Raw genomic sequence first — 12,698 nt, 5'->3', positions numbered from 1 at the left:
TTTTGCTTTAAAAGATATATAGATGTGGGTATGAGGTGGGGATGGGCGGGTATGAAGTGGGGCGGGGCGGGGACGGGGCGGGTACAACTTAAAATCCACCCCCGCCCCATCACCCATGGCGGGTATGGTTTTTATCCCCATCCCCGCCCCACCACCCGCCAAACGGAGACCCATCCCTCCCCACTGGGGCGGGGATGGGGCGGGTCTCCTACTTGACCCGCCCCACTGACATCCCTAGGAATAACCCAAAGAAACAAACAAAAACAGAGGAAAAAAAAAACGACATTAAGATCCCTACGAAGCAAAGTTATTCCAGAACCATCCTCGGCCAATCTACTCCACTCAAGTCCTCTAATAAAACGACATTAAGATCCCGAGCGACCGCTTTAAAGAGAACTAACGTTTGATTCGCAATTACCCATAGTTCGCAAGCCAATTCACAGCACGATTGGAGTTTTTGAAACAGTGTAGCAAAATTATAGAGACAAAGGGAGTACATTTTAAACTATTTATCTCTTATCATGGATCTCACTCTTACATTTCTTTTCTGTCATTGCTCTCATGTCACACCTTAATACTTAATTTTCTAGCCAGTCACATTACATATATACATATTATTTTCCTAAAAAACACAATAAAAGATTAAAAGCTATTCACTTGAAGAAAACCAAAACAAGTTTTCGGCAATAGAAGGGTGTAGCTACTTTTAAGAAGACAAGATGAAAGAGGAGAAGAATAAAGGAATGAGTAAAGTGAATGTATAAAATATTTGAAGATCAAAATATGTCAATGATAGAGCCTGGAAAGTTCACCTCTATTTCCACGTACAAAATGTTGTTTAAAATTGTCACAGATAATGGCAATACCAAAAGAAGAGTAATGTCAATAAAGTGCATTCTGATTTCTGATAGATTGCTCAAACCAAGCAAGTGCATTTTATTTGTTGCTTTATTTTTGATTATATCAAAGTCTTAAATTTCTTTGAGTGCATCTATGGGCCCTATATGGCTGTTTTGCAATTCGATTATCTTAGAGCATCTTTAATTACCGGATCATTCGTATCCACTTTTATGGACCTTTTTTAAAAAATCTTTCTTCACCTTTTATTAGGATGTATTTCGTAATTTATACAATGTCCTGATCTACTATATTTCTGTTGAAATCTGCTCTACTCTATTGAAATCTACTATGCTCTGCTAAAAATCTGGTGAAATCTGCTCTATTCAACCCTGCTTTACTCAACTTTTATTGGGTAGCAATTCCCTTATCCTCGTCTTTAATCCCAAGTAGAGCTGACAAAAAGTCATATCGTGTCTTGGTTGTGTCAATTTTGATTGTGTTGACATGTCATGCCAAAGATTGTCAGCTCTACCTTCAAGTGCCTAGACTACAAATACTAGACTAATAAAGAAAAAAATATGCCAAATTGCCAATTATTAACAAAGTATGCTTGGCGGAGAAGGGAAACTTAGGGCGGAGAAGGGGAAAAAAAATATGCAATTATTAACAAAGTGAGCTTAGCTGAATTTCAACGTAAGAGAACAGGCCCTTACTTTGTGACACTGAAGTCACAAATTCGAGATCCACTATCTGCATTTGGTTAAAAAAAAAATGAGAGTTTCCCTTTATCCTTTTTTTTTTGTTTGGAAAAGATCTTCCTACTTTACTCTTAAGCGTTTACTTAGTTTTGTAAATATGTTAGATGTGCTAGTTCATTTGTGTTCTTCATTCTCCTTACAAATCAATAAAAACAAAAATGTGTCAACTATTCCATTTGCTTATTAAGAATTCTTCCTATAAAAACACCTTTTTTTTTTCAAATGAAGGTATTTAGGCTTAGTCTAAATCTCTTGTTTGGTGGTCATGCAAGCTACCATAAGGTATTGCTCAATTAAGTCCCTGTTCTTTTGAGTTGCTCTGCTCTGCTTTGCAGTGTTTTGAAAGTCCTGCTTTGCTGAAACTAGCTCAGCTCTTGTATGATCTGCACTGTTATGCTATGCTCTACCTAAAAGCTCAAAAGAACAGGACCTAATTATGTATTTTCAAAAATTAACTTTTTATATATAAATAATACTCTCGTATGCATCACTTTGACTTTTATATTATTCACATGTCATGTTTGACTTAATTATTATTAATAGGTCATTAAAGGTATTAATGATCAAAGTTACGTCTCAATGAATATGCCATTCAAATTGATGCATTTAAATTTTTCTTTTTAAAGTAAAATATATACTTCGTGTTTTCTTTTAAATGCAACACACGTTTTTGGCACACCTCTCTTCAAAAAGTTTCATTTTACTACCTCCGTCCCCTTTTGATAGTCCCTTATGGACATTTTTCACGGGAATTAATAAACACAAATAAGAATAGTAAAAGTACTTTGAAAAGGTAAATTAACATTGGGCATGAAAAAAGTAGAGAGAGAAAGTAATATAAGTACATGGGAAAACAAAATTTACATGGGAAATTTAAATTTGCACAAATATAGTTGCAAATTGAAGGAAATTTTGGTAATAAATTAATATTAATGGTTGTTAGAGAAAGCAAATGGGGTGAACATTTTGGGACTAAAATTTGTCCATAAGGGACTATCAAAAGGGGACGGAGGGAGTAGTATTCAGTAAAAGATAGATTGTTGTTATGTACTTGGCAATTTAGCCATGACACTAAAAGTTGAATATACACGTGCAACTATTGCCAATCACGTGCGATCCCACCAAGGCCTCAAAAGGGTAATCTATAGTCTATGGAGCCATGTACGAGTAGCTTGCATGGCTAAGTTAAATAGGGTATTATGGTACAAATCTATGAATAAACAAAATTGCAAATGATTTCTAACACTTGAATTCTTCATTGACATACCTCTATTGAAGGAGTATTATTCCCAATCTTTAAATAAAACATTAAGCATCTTAGTAGTTGGATACAACAATCGCTGACACCCAAAAGTGAGAGGCAATATTATCGAAAACCCAAAATGTGTTTCATCTTACTAAGCGTACGTGATTGACAAACCGATGCACAAAATCAAAATAATGGAAACTTTAAACTATAATTTCTATCAATAACCACATGATGACTTTCTTTTTTGACATCATTGCGTAACTTTTCTTTTTGACAATAATGGGGATCATAATGCAGTTTATTATGACTCTGGTAATTGGAATCTGTAAAAGATCATTTCATTAATTAATGAACGTACAATAAAGTTACAAAAACACAAATGTCAACAAAAAAAAAAAAAAAAAAAAAAAAAAAACTTTATTTTACATAGATAGTACTCGATAGAAATGATACACGTTATATAATAAATGTTGAAAAATGACTGTACAATTTTATGAAAGATTTTCAGTGATTGTATGCTTTACATAATCATATTGATTACGAATTAGTATTTTTTGACAAAGAACGGTTAGGATGCAATAAGAAATCAATGAACAAGAATACTAATTTAACATGATTCACAAAAAATGAGTTAACGTAAGGTGAGACTCAAGTGAGTGTTTTTAGGAGAAAGAAAGAGTATTTTTTGCAATATATATTAATAAGTTGGTATCTGAACTTAGCAACTCCAAAGAAAGTTGCTAAGTTTAGATACTCAACTTTAAATCTCATTTGACAAATTTGACAATAAGTGTAGGCTCTTGTCAATATTCTAATACATTTTGTAATTTATTTAAGTTTTACCTTTTTTTTTTATTATTTTTTAATCTTAAAATAATTAATGGGTCATAAATTGAAAGTGACATTTGTATATTTCTGAGTCTCACCTTTGAGAATTTAGGGTCTGTTCTCTTACGTTGAAATTCAGTTCAGCTTAATTCAATTCAATTCAGTTCAGCTCCTAATTTCCTTCTCTTATAAAATATTCATTTCAGTTTAGTTCAGTTCAGTTCAGCTCAGTTCAGCTGAGTTCAGTTAAGTTCAGTCAATGAGAACAGGCCCTTAGACTTTATATGAGTTGCTAAATTGAGAAGTGGGTATAATATCACCATTGAAGGTAAAAAAACAACTCATCTTGTATTTCAATACTCAAAATTGAGTCTCACCATTGGAAATGGTCTAACCCTCCTTTGATCTTTCACCCCAACATTTGTCTCACCCTCCTTTTATCTCCCACCCTTTGTAAATAAAAAAAAAAAAATATTAATATCATTAATTGAATTAGGATAGTTTAACAATTAACATTCATTTCTTTTATTCATCTATATAGCCTTTTAATTATTTTCTATTCAATAAATACTACATATGAAGAAGAAACATACATAATGTATAGTTTTAATCTTGATTTTTTTCAAGAGTCCCATGCAATCGCACATGTCAACAGGCTAGTTACATAAAACACATATATTACATTAACTCAGATGGTTAATTAATGAAGTTATCCTCATATAGTGCTTCTGTGCCACATGCACAATTAAACACTGGTCATTGGTAAAGATTCAAAGAATTAGAGACAAGTTACCTAATAGTCCAACCTAACATTACTGTCTATATCACCCATTAATGTGTTCAACCATGAAGAAAAAAATAGAGCAAAAGAGGGAAACGCCAATGTTGCAACAGTCCTTTAATTTCTATACGCATAACATGGAAACTTTCAGACACAACAATACAAACATTTCTTGTCATTTTCATCTCTGCATTTATGAAACTGAAAAACATTTCAGACATATATTTCAGATTTCATAAGGAATTTGACGAAAAGACAAGATATCAAATTTTATACAGAAACTAGTACGTACATATATTATAATAATAAAAATATTTAATGAAACTTTAATTAATTGAACTAACCGTAATTAATTTTTAAACCAAAATTACCCACTTGCTTCAATGAATATTCTGAGGTGGGAAAATAAAATTTTAAGATACATATAACACAGTACTCGAACTCCTTAGACCGTCTAATACAAGAATTTAAGAAACAAGTTCGATTAATGCTACTTAGGTCGGGGTCTAGCTAATTTATGTACATGAAATTACATAGTAGTAGCACGTACTTTTCACAAAATCTTCCATTTTTTTTTTCTTAACAATATACTCTTAAAAGAGATTAATAATAATAAAGCTACCTAATTTTAAACTAATAAGAAGGAGATGGAAGCATAAGATTTAACCCAAGATCATGCTTATCCAACACTAAACGAGTCTTGTAATTGTTCTCAATCATCTGATCTGGATGTAATCGCTTTTTTGATTGGATCGGAACATCAAATAACTTGGTCTTACAATTTGTTGTGGTACTACTCTCATTATCTTCCAACACCCTCAAATTATTACTCCTCTTTGAAGCTGATGAAGATGACGAAAACCGACCAAAATCACCCACATTGTTGTTGTAATTACTACCACAATTACCCTTCTTGATAAATTGATTAAAGCTGTTAAAATTGTTGGTAATTGTAGTAGTATTATTACTGATATTAGCAGTAGAAGATGACAGAGGCAACGATGAGGCCGAAGAAGGGTAAGAAGAGTTAGCAGTAACAGGAGCCGGAGCGGAAGCAGGCTTGACATGATTCTGAACAAAGTATATGATGTCATTGTAGAGTTTCCTCATGTGAGCAAGCTCGGACATGAGCATAGTGTTGGACCTCCGAAGACGGTCATTGTCTTCGGAGAGAGAAGTGAGGGCGTCGGTGTAGGATTTGGAGACGGCGGAAGGTGAAGATAATGAAGGCGGAGAGCCGGAAGATGAGTCGAAGTCACGGTTGTCGTCATCGGTTGAGTTTGGTGGTGATAAACTTACGGATGGAAAACAGCCGCCTAAGTACGAGGCGGCTGATGGATGTCCGAAATTCAAATGAGTCCGGTGGTTTGGTTGTCCTGTCTTTCTCCGGTGGATTTCGCAGAGTAAATGCTTCTCGCCTCGCTTGAAGAACTCGTTCGCGAACTCCCATCTGTCCGGTACTATCTTCCTAAAACCCTTCATAACAATAAAATGAATTTGCTGTCAGTATATATATATATATATATATATATATATAAGTATTCAATAACAATTAAATTAAATCTCGTCTACATCATTGTCCTTCTATGAATAAGATGACGTACATAGGTGTTGAGTTGGCGGACGAAGCTGGAGAAGTTGTTGTGCTTGAAGTAGTTAGGGAGGAGGTCGCGGGCGAACTCCGGGGGACGCCAGACGACGAAGGTGGAGTCGTCTTCGCCCCAAGAAACGATTTGATTGGTAGAAGGATCATCAACCAAATGATAAGTTTTAGTAAGGAATGGTGCTGGAACTGATTTGCTGCTATCTAATGACAACATTAATGCTTCACAATTATCCACCATAATAGCCATTTTTTTTTTTTTTTTTTTTTTTTGTGGGAGAGAGAAAATGAACACTTTAGCTTGATAGACAAGGTAAAAAGAATGAAAAAAAAGGGAGGTTCAATTCAAGACTTTGTGACTAGAAAAAGGAGATACCCTATTATATTAAGGCTTTTTTTTTTTTTTGCATTTTTTTTATTTGTTTTTTTTTAAAAAATATTTTTGAAATGAGGAAAATTTGGGTAAAAGAGGTGTTAGAAAAGAGAGAGAATAAGTGTCTGGTAGTATGTCTGTCGTCTGGGACTGTGCAAAAATAAAGGGACTTTCAAGACGAACCCGTGACTTTTGCTTCTGCAACAACAATAGAGAAATACTTGTACATTTACAATTACACATTTACACACACTTTCTTTTTTCTATTTTTTTATTTTCTATGTTCTCACTCCCGAGTTTGATCCCGTGCACATTAGATTAATTACTGCACTTATGAGTTATGCATGCATGGTTGGTTACTCAAAATTTTGTGCAACTGAAACCTGAATGAATGAAGAAATGAAGGTACTGATTTCGGCTTTCTATCGGTTTAACCGTATTAGACTTGGTTATTGGACGAGTCGGGTTAGTATCGGTGCGGTTTGATAGCGGGTTTTAACTGCAATAGTTGGAGCAAGGAGAGAAGAAGGAGAGATTGTGGAAGGAGGGAAATAGGACAGAACGGTGTCGTTATCGAGCTCTGTTTGGGAAAAGGAAACAATTAAAAAAAAATGAAGGGTTTTGTTTTATTTAATTGGGTTGTCTTGTGTTGTTGTATTGAACTCAGGTGATTTTGGAAGATTATTTGAGGAAGAGGAACAGTGTGTTGTTGCTGATTTGCTGAATGCTGACGGAAGGAGAAAGATTGGTTGCCCTACAATGTGAGGCTTCCCAAAAAGTTAAAAAAAATTGTAAACAAGGAATCCTAAGAGTTAGCTAGCCCAATTGACCAACTTGGTAAATCAAAAATTTATGGAGTATTCCCTTCATTTCTAATAATTGCTATACATTGATCGACATACTCCCTTCGTTTTTAAACACTTGCTTCATTTATCCATGTGCGGAGTTTTAGGAGAAATTGGAAAAAGTAATAAAATATGAAGGTAGTGGAGTTGGTGGAAGAATAAAAAAAATGTAAAAGGCAAAAGTAGTGGAAAGAATTGGAGGAGAGAGAATACATGTTGAGTTCACTAGATGAGAGAAATTAATTAAGTATTGTGAAAGCTTTCCAAATTAGAAATGAAAACGGCCGCAAATAGAAAGTGGTGCAAGTATTTAACTACGGAGGGAGTATATGTCAATGCATAATTTTGACCATTAATATTTGTAATTATAAAATATAGTATTAAGAATTATAAAATCTCGATCTAATGAAAACATATATAAAGACTAATTCAAAAATATTTTACATGCCAATAATATATACGTTTTATATCTTGATGAAAAGTAGAGTGAAAGTAAGCATATGAAGTGCAAAAGTCAAATTATTGCGATTATTACAAAACAAAGGAAGTAATCTGTGAGACGGTAAGGATAACTAGATAAGTGATGATGGTTTGGAATTCTCTCTATGTACAAATAAAATGATTGATACAATTTTATTTTTACATTATTTTCACAATTATACAAGATATTTGACTACTTATAATTTTTGTTTTGGTAAAAACAATGAGGACCTAAGAAGTTCCTTAGTCGAATAGGTTGAAGACGAGGCTTAGTCTAAGAGTCTTTGGGCCGAGAATTTCCTACACAGCAAAACACGTTAATTGGCCTCGGGGGTTGTCCAAGGAATGCTCGTCTGATGCCTAAGTCAATCCTTTTAATACAAAACGAGAGTATTAAATGTTATGCAAGAAAGTAAGTGCTTGAGGCTAATAATCTATTAACTATTACTAAAACAAAATATCATGACTCTTTAAAACTGTATACGTGTCATTTTCTTATAAAAATTTTTCCCACCTCAAACCATTTATGATCTCATTTTTTGTGATACTTTATTTTAAAGGCTTTTTTTTTTTTTTTTTTTTTTTTTTTTTTTTTTTTTTTTGGGTGATATTTTGTAAACAAGCTAAATAAATTCTTTCAACAACTTTAATCTAGAAAATTGGAGTATTGTAAATTGAATAGCAATTGTATTTTATTCTTTTGATTTAAAGATCTATCGTTTCCTCTTCTCAATTCCTTAACACTGATCTTCAAATGTCTAGAAATTTTTTAAAATATTAAAACTGTATTCCTTTCAAGTAATCTCCTTTCAATGAAATTATGACAAAATTGAAAAGACTCATTATATATACGATTTCTACACTATACTTTTTTTTTATTAAAACTGTACATAGCACGGGATAATATAGTGGATATCTGGATATGGTGTAATTCCTACTCGTAATTTGAACTATTTATACCCATGGGTAGTAAATAACGTTAGGCCCTTAGAATGCGTGTCATGTTTGGACACATGGGCTCCTTTGGTGAACTTTGCATGGCCTTTGGATTGATTTGCTTACATTGGACATAGAAATAAGCACATTAGACTTGGTGGCGCAATTGTGAATTAAGGCCTAAAATAGATGACTATTTTGGCATTCAAACAATTTTTTTTGTATCGTACTTGAAATCACGCCTAATAAGATAATTAATAATTTGGTTTACGCTAATATAATTTTAATTCAAGTGATCGTCAATAATAGTTTTGTTTGTGCGTTAATATTCAACCAACGTAAATTAAACAGACTTAGGGTTAACCTAATGATTGTATGTTAGTCAGAAAGTGCACATGAATACGAGAAGAATAAAATATATGTCTATTTTAGATTGGACTCGTACCTTCATCCCCGAATATCCAGTCATGGTTCCAAACCACTATGTAGTTAGCGATCTTATGGATCGTGAAGGGGTGTAACTTTCACCCTGTGAACGGTTTACAAGTTCCTAAAACTTGTTGGCGACTCTTTTACTCTAGCTTTCTTCCCTTTGGACGCCACCATACTTAAGTGTATGATCACAGTGGGGTTTAAGTTTGGGATGCTTGAAATATTCCCTACAATTGGTTATGCTGTTTGATTTTAGTTATAAAACTCTAAATTTTAATTATGTTGGTTATTGTAGACACCCATTTGTGTCTCCCCAAAACCAAACCCAGTGATGAATACATTTCGCGTTGAATGATTATCGAATGAAGTGAAAGTGTGAAAAGTCTAGTGTTGCGGTAGTTTTTATTAAAAATTTTCCTTTCTGTTTTTGAAAACCTACTCTATTTTATGAAAATAGCCAGTTCAGTTTATTTTGGTCCATGATAAGGGTCTAATAATAGGGTAGTTGGATAGGGCTCGAAAAGAGCTTTCCAACAATATATTATAAGTCCAATTCCGATGAATAATGAGGAAATTATTGCCCAAAATACTAAATAGGGCCTGATTTGGTTCTTATATGCGGCCCAATGATCTAGGGGAGAGCCTATTACTATTCCTAAAGCTAGTAGGATTGATTATAATCTTCTCGAATCATCTAGGATGCTCTTTTCTATCCTAGTAGGATTAGGATTGATAATTATGTTTTACGAGTTTTACTTGGAATAAAATAAGTGTTTTTATGAAAATACGATTTTAGCCTTCATGCGGATTTTACAACTTAATTTTATTGAGAAGTGGGTTCCGCGTGAAGCAGCGCCAGACGCCATATTTGTCGCCTGGCGCAGCGCCTGGTGACAAGCCTGTCGTCTGGCGACAGGATCTGTTTTACTCCTTTTGAAACTCAAACTCTTTTCTATCGGTTTTCCGGACTATTTTTCTATAAATAGGGTCCTTGGTCCTCCGTTTTCAATAATTCACAATCATAATAATTCTCTCTCTTCTCTCTCTCGCAATATAACTTTCTTTCTCTCTCTCTTTCTAAACCAACCCTTTTGCAAACACAATTCCGCATTCACAAGATCTAGACACACCTAACCAAGTTCGAAGTTGCCTTCGCCCTAGACGTGAAAGATTGATAATTTCTGAAGGTTTGGTCTCAAATCCAGTCTAAACTTTTTAACTCTTTATTTCAATTATTTGATTTATTATTTTATTGAAGTTTACTAATGCGTGTATTTTGTTATTAGAAAAAGGTACGAGGTTTCAAAGTAAGTAATTAGCTTACTCCCTTTTTCATTTCAATGTAGAAAGCATATTCAGATTTTATTAATTCCTAGTATCATGTTAGGATGTTATTATTGTTTTCTAATATCATGTTTAGGGTGCTTTTTATTCTTTCTAATTTGATGTTAGTATCATGTTAGGTTTAAAGCTTTGATATTTAATGTTTAATGACATGCTAAGATTTGTTATTAATCTTGTTAGTATCATGCGGCCTAGGATCTTGCTATTGTTATTAAGCTTTATGATTGAGATTATTGTTATGATAATTGTTATAATTATCGTCATTATTATTATGTTGCTTGATTGTTATTATTGTTATTGCTTGATCACGCCTTTATGTATGTTAAAGGGAATTTGTACTTGAAATCACGCTTAATAAGATAATTAATAATTTTGTTTAGGCTAATATGATTTTAATTCAAGTGATCACCAATAATAGAATTATTTGTGCATTAATATTCAACCAACATAGATAAACAGGTTTAGGGCTAACCTAATGTTTGAATGTTAGTCAGAAAGCGCGCATGAATACGAGTAGAATAAAGTAAAGGTCTATTATAGGGCGGGTTCTTTCTATTTTTTTTTAGATTGGATTCGTACCCTCATCCCCGAACACCAGTCATGGTTCTAGTTCTGTTGGAGTTGACGATCTCATGGATCGTTAAGGGGTGTAACCTTCACCTCGTGAACGGTTTACAAGTTCCTAAAACTTGTTGGCGACTCTTTTGCTCTTGTTTTCTTCCCTTTGGAGGCCACCATATGCTTAAGTGTATGATCACAGTGGGGTTCAAGTTTGGGGTAATGCTTTAAATATTCCCTATAGTTATGTATATATTTTTATGGTTTTATGATTGTAATATAATTTTATATGTTTCATGAGATATTATTGTAATATTTTAGATGTTTTATTATATTTGTTGACATATATTATTATTATTATTATTATTGTTATTATTACTAATATTATTATTGTTATTATTTACTACTACTACTACTACTACTACTAATACTATTATTATTACTATTAGTATTACTAGTATTATTACTATTATTATTGTTATTATTATTATTATTATTATTATTATTATTATTATTATTATTATTATTATTATTATTATTATTATTATTATTATTATTATTATTATTATTATTATTATTATTATTATTGTTTAGGGTAAAAATACCCCAAGTATATTGTTATTAATATTATTATTATTATTATTATTATTATTATTATTATTATTATTATTATTATTATTATTATTATTGTTGTTGTTTAGGGTAAAAATACCCCAAGTATGTGGCCCAATCTCATAGCGACACGTGGCCCAATAAGAAGGCGACACGTGTCCCTATGAGAGGGAGACACGTGTCCTCCTGATAGGGTGACACGTGTCAGCTGTCCCAAACATATAATAAAACATCAGAAAGAGAAAAAGGCCTTTATTATATCAGGCCCAAATCCCGAGAAAAACCCTTGAAAGTTGTAAAACGGCGCCCCCTATGACACGTGGCGGCCCCTGATTGCGCAACCAATCACGTCACGGAATTCTAGGGTACAAACCCTAGTGGGGCACATGTTCCCACCCCTATAAATACCCCAATCATTTATGATGGGAGGGGTGGATTGTGACATAACATTAAAAAAGAGCATTAAAGAGCTCCAACTTCTCTCTACTTTCTCTCTCTAGCTTTTCCGATTACCGATCTCTAACTTGATCGTCGGAGGCGAATATTCCGATAAACGGAATATTCGTTGCTTTGCAGGTGTCCGAGTCTCGTTGCCAGCAGAGCGTGACCAGTATCCGAGGAGATCACAAAAAACCCCGAAATATTTGACGCCGTCTGTGGGGATACTCGTCCGTTATGACAATAGATGGTCAGACACCTAATACTGGTCCTCGTCCAGGCGAGGACGGATATGTAGAAGACTTACATACAACCATACATTCTAGCAATCCTTTGACTGCCTCATTTCAAGAGGCCGAGCAACCTCCTGTTACCCCAGCTGCCCTAATGACCGAGCTGACTAAGCTTCGCCAAGAGTTGGCCTCAAAACAGCCAAAGGGGGGAGGAGGTATCTCCAAGAAAACACACAACAAGACCAATGCAACTGATGCTGGTAATACTCCATTCCGTCGTCCGCATGGAAGGTCTCTCCGAGTCCCACGGACCAATCTCTCTAGTCTGTTGGCGAAAACACAGTCGGCTGGGGGGAGGGGCAGACAGCCAAAAAGAGTGGAGACTGAT

The 12,698-nt window shown here is 33.9% G+C and overlaps 1 pseudogene; it reads right to left on the bottom strand.

Annotated features, from left to right (window-relative positions):
* Nucleotides 1–5,089: 5,089 nt before the first annotated feature.
* LOC145613956 (heat stress transcription factor B-4 pseudogene) lies at nucleotides 5,090–6,309 on the bottom strand (annotated as a pseudogene).
* Between the last annotated feature and the right edge of the window lie 6,389 nt (nucleotides 6,310–12,698).

The sequence above is a fragment of the Chenopodium album genome, chromosome 25 (assembly GCF_948465745.1).
Source record: "Chenopodium album chromosome 25, dcCheAlbu1.1, whole genome shotgun sequence".
NCBI lineage: Eukaryota > Viridiplantae > Streptophyta > Magnoliopsida > Caryophyllales > Amaranthaceae > Chenopodium > Chenopodium album.
The sequence above is the reverse complement of the archived record's forward strand: the minus strand, read 5'-3'. Positions and strand labels throughout refer to the sequence as shown.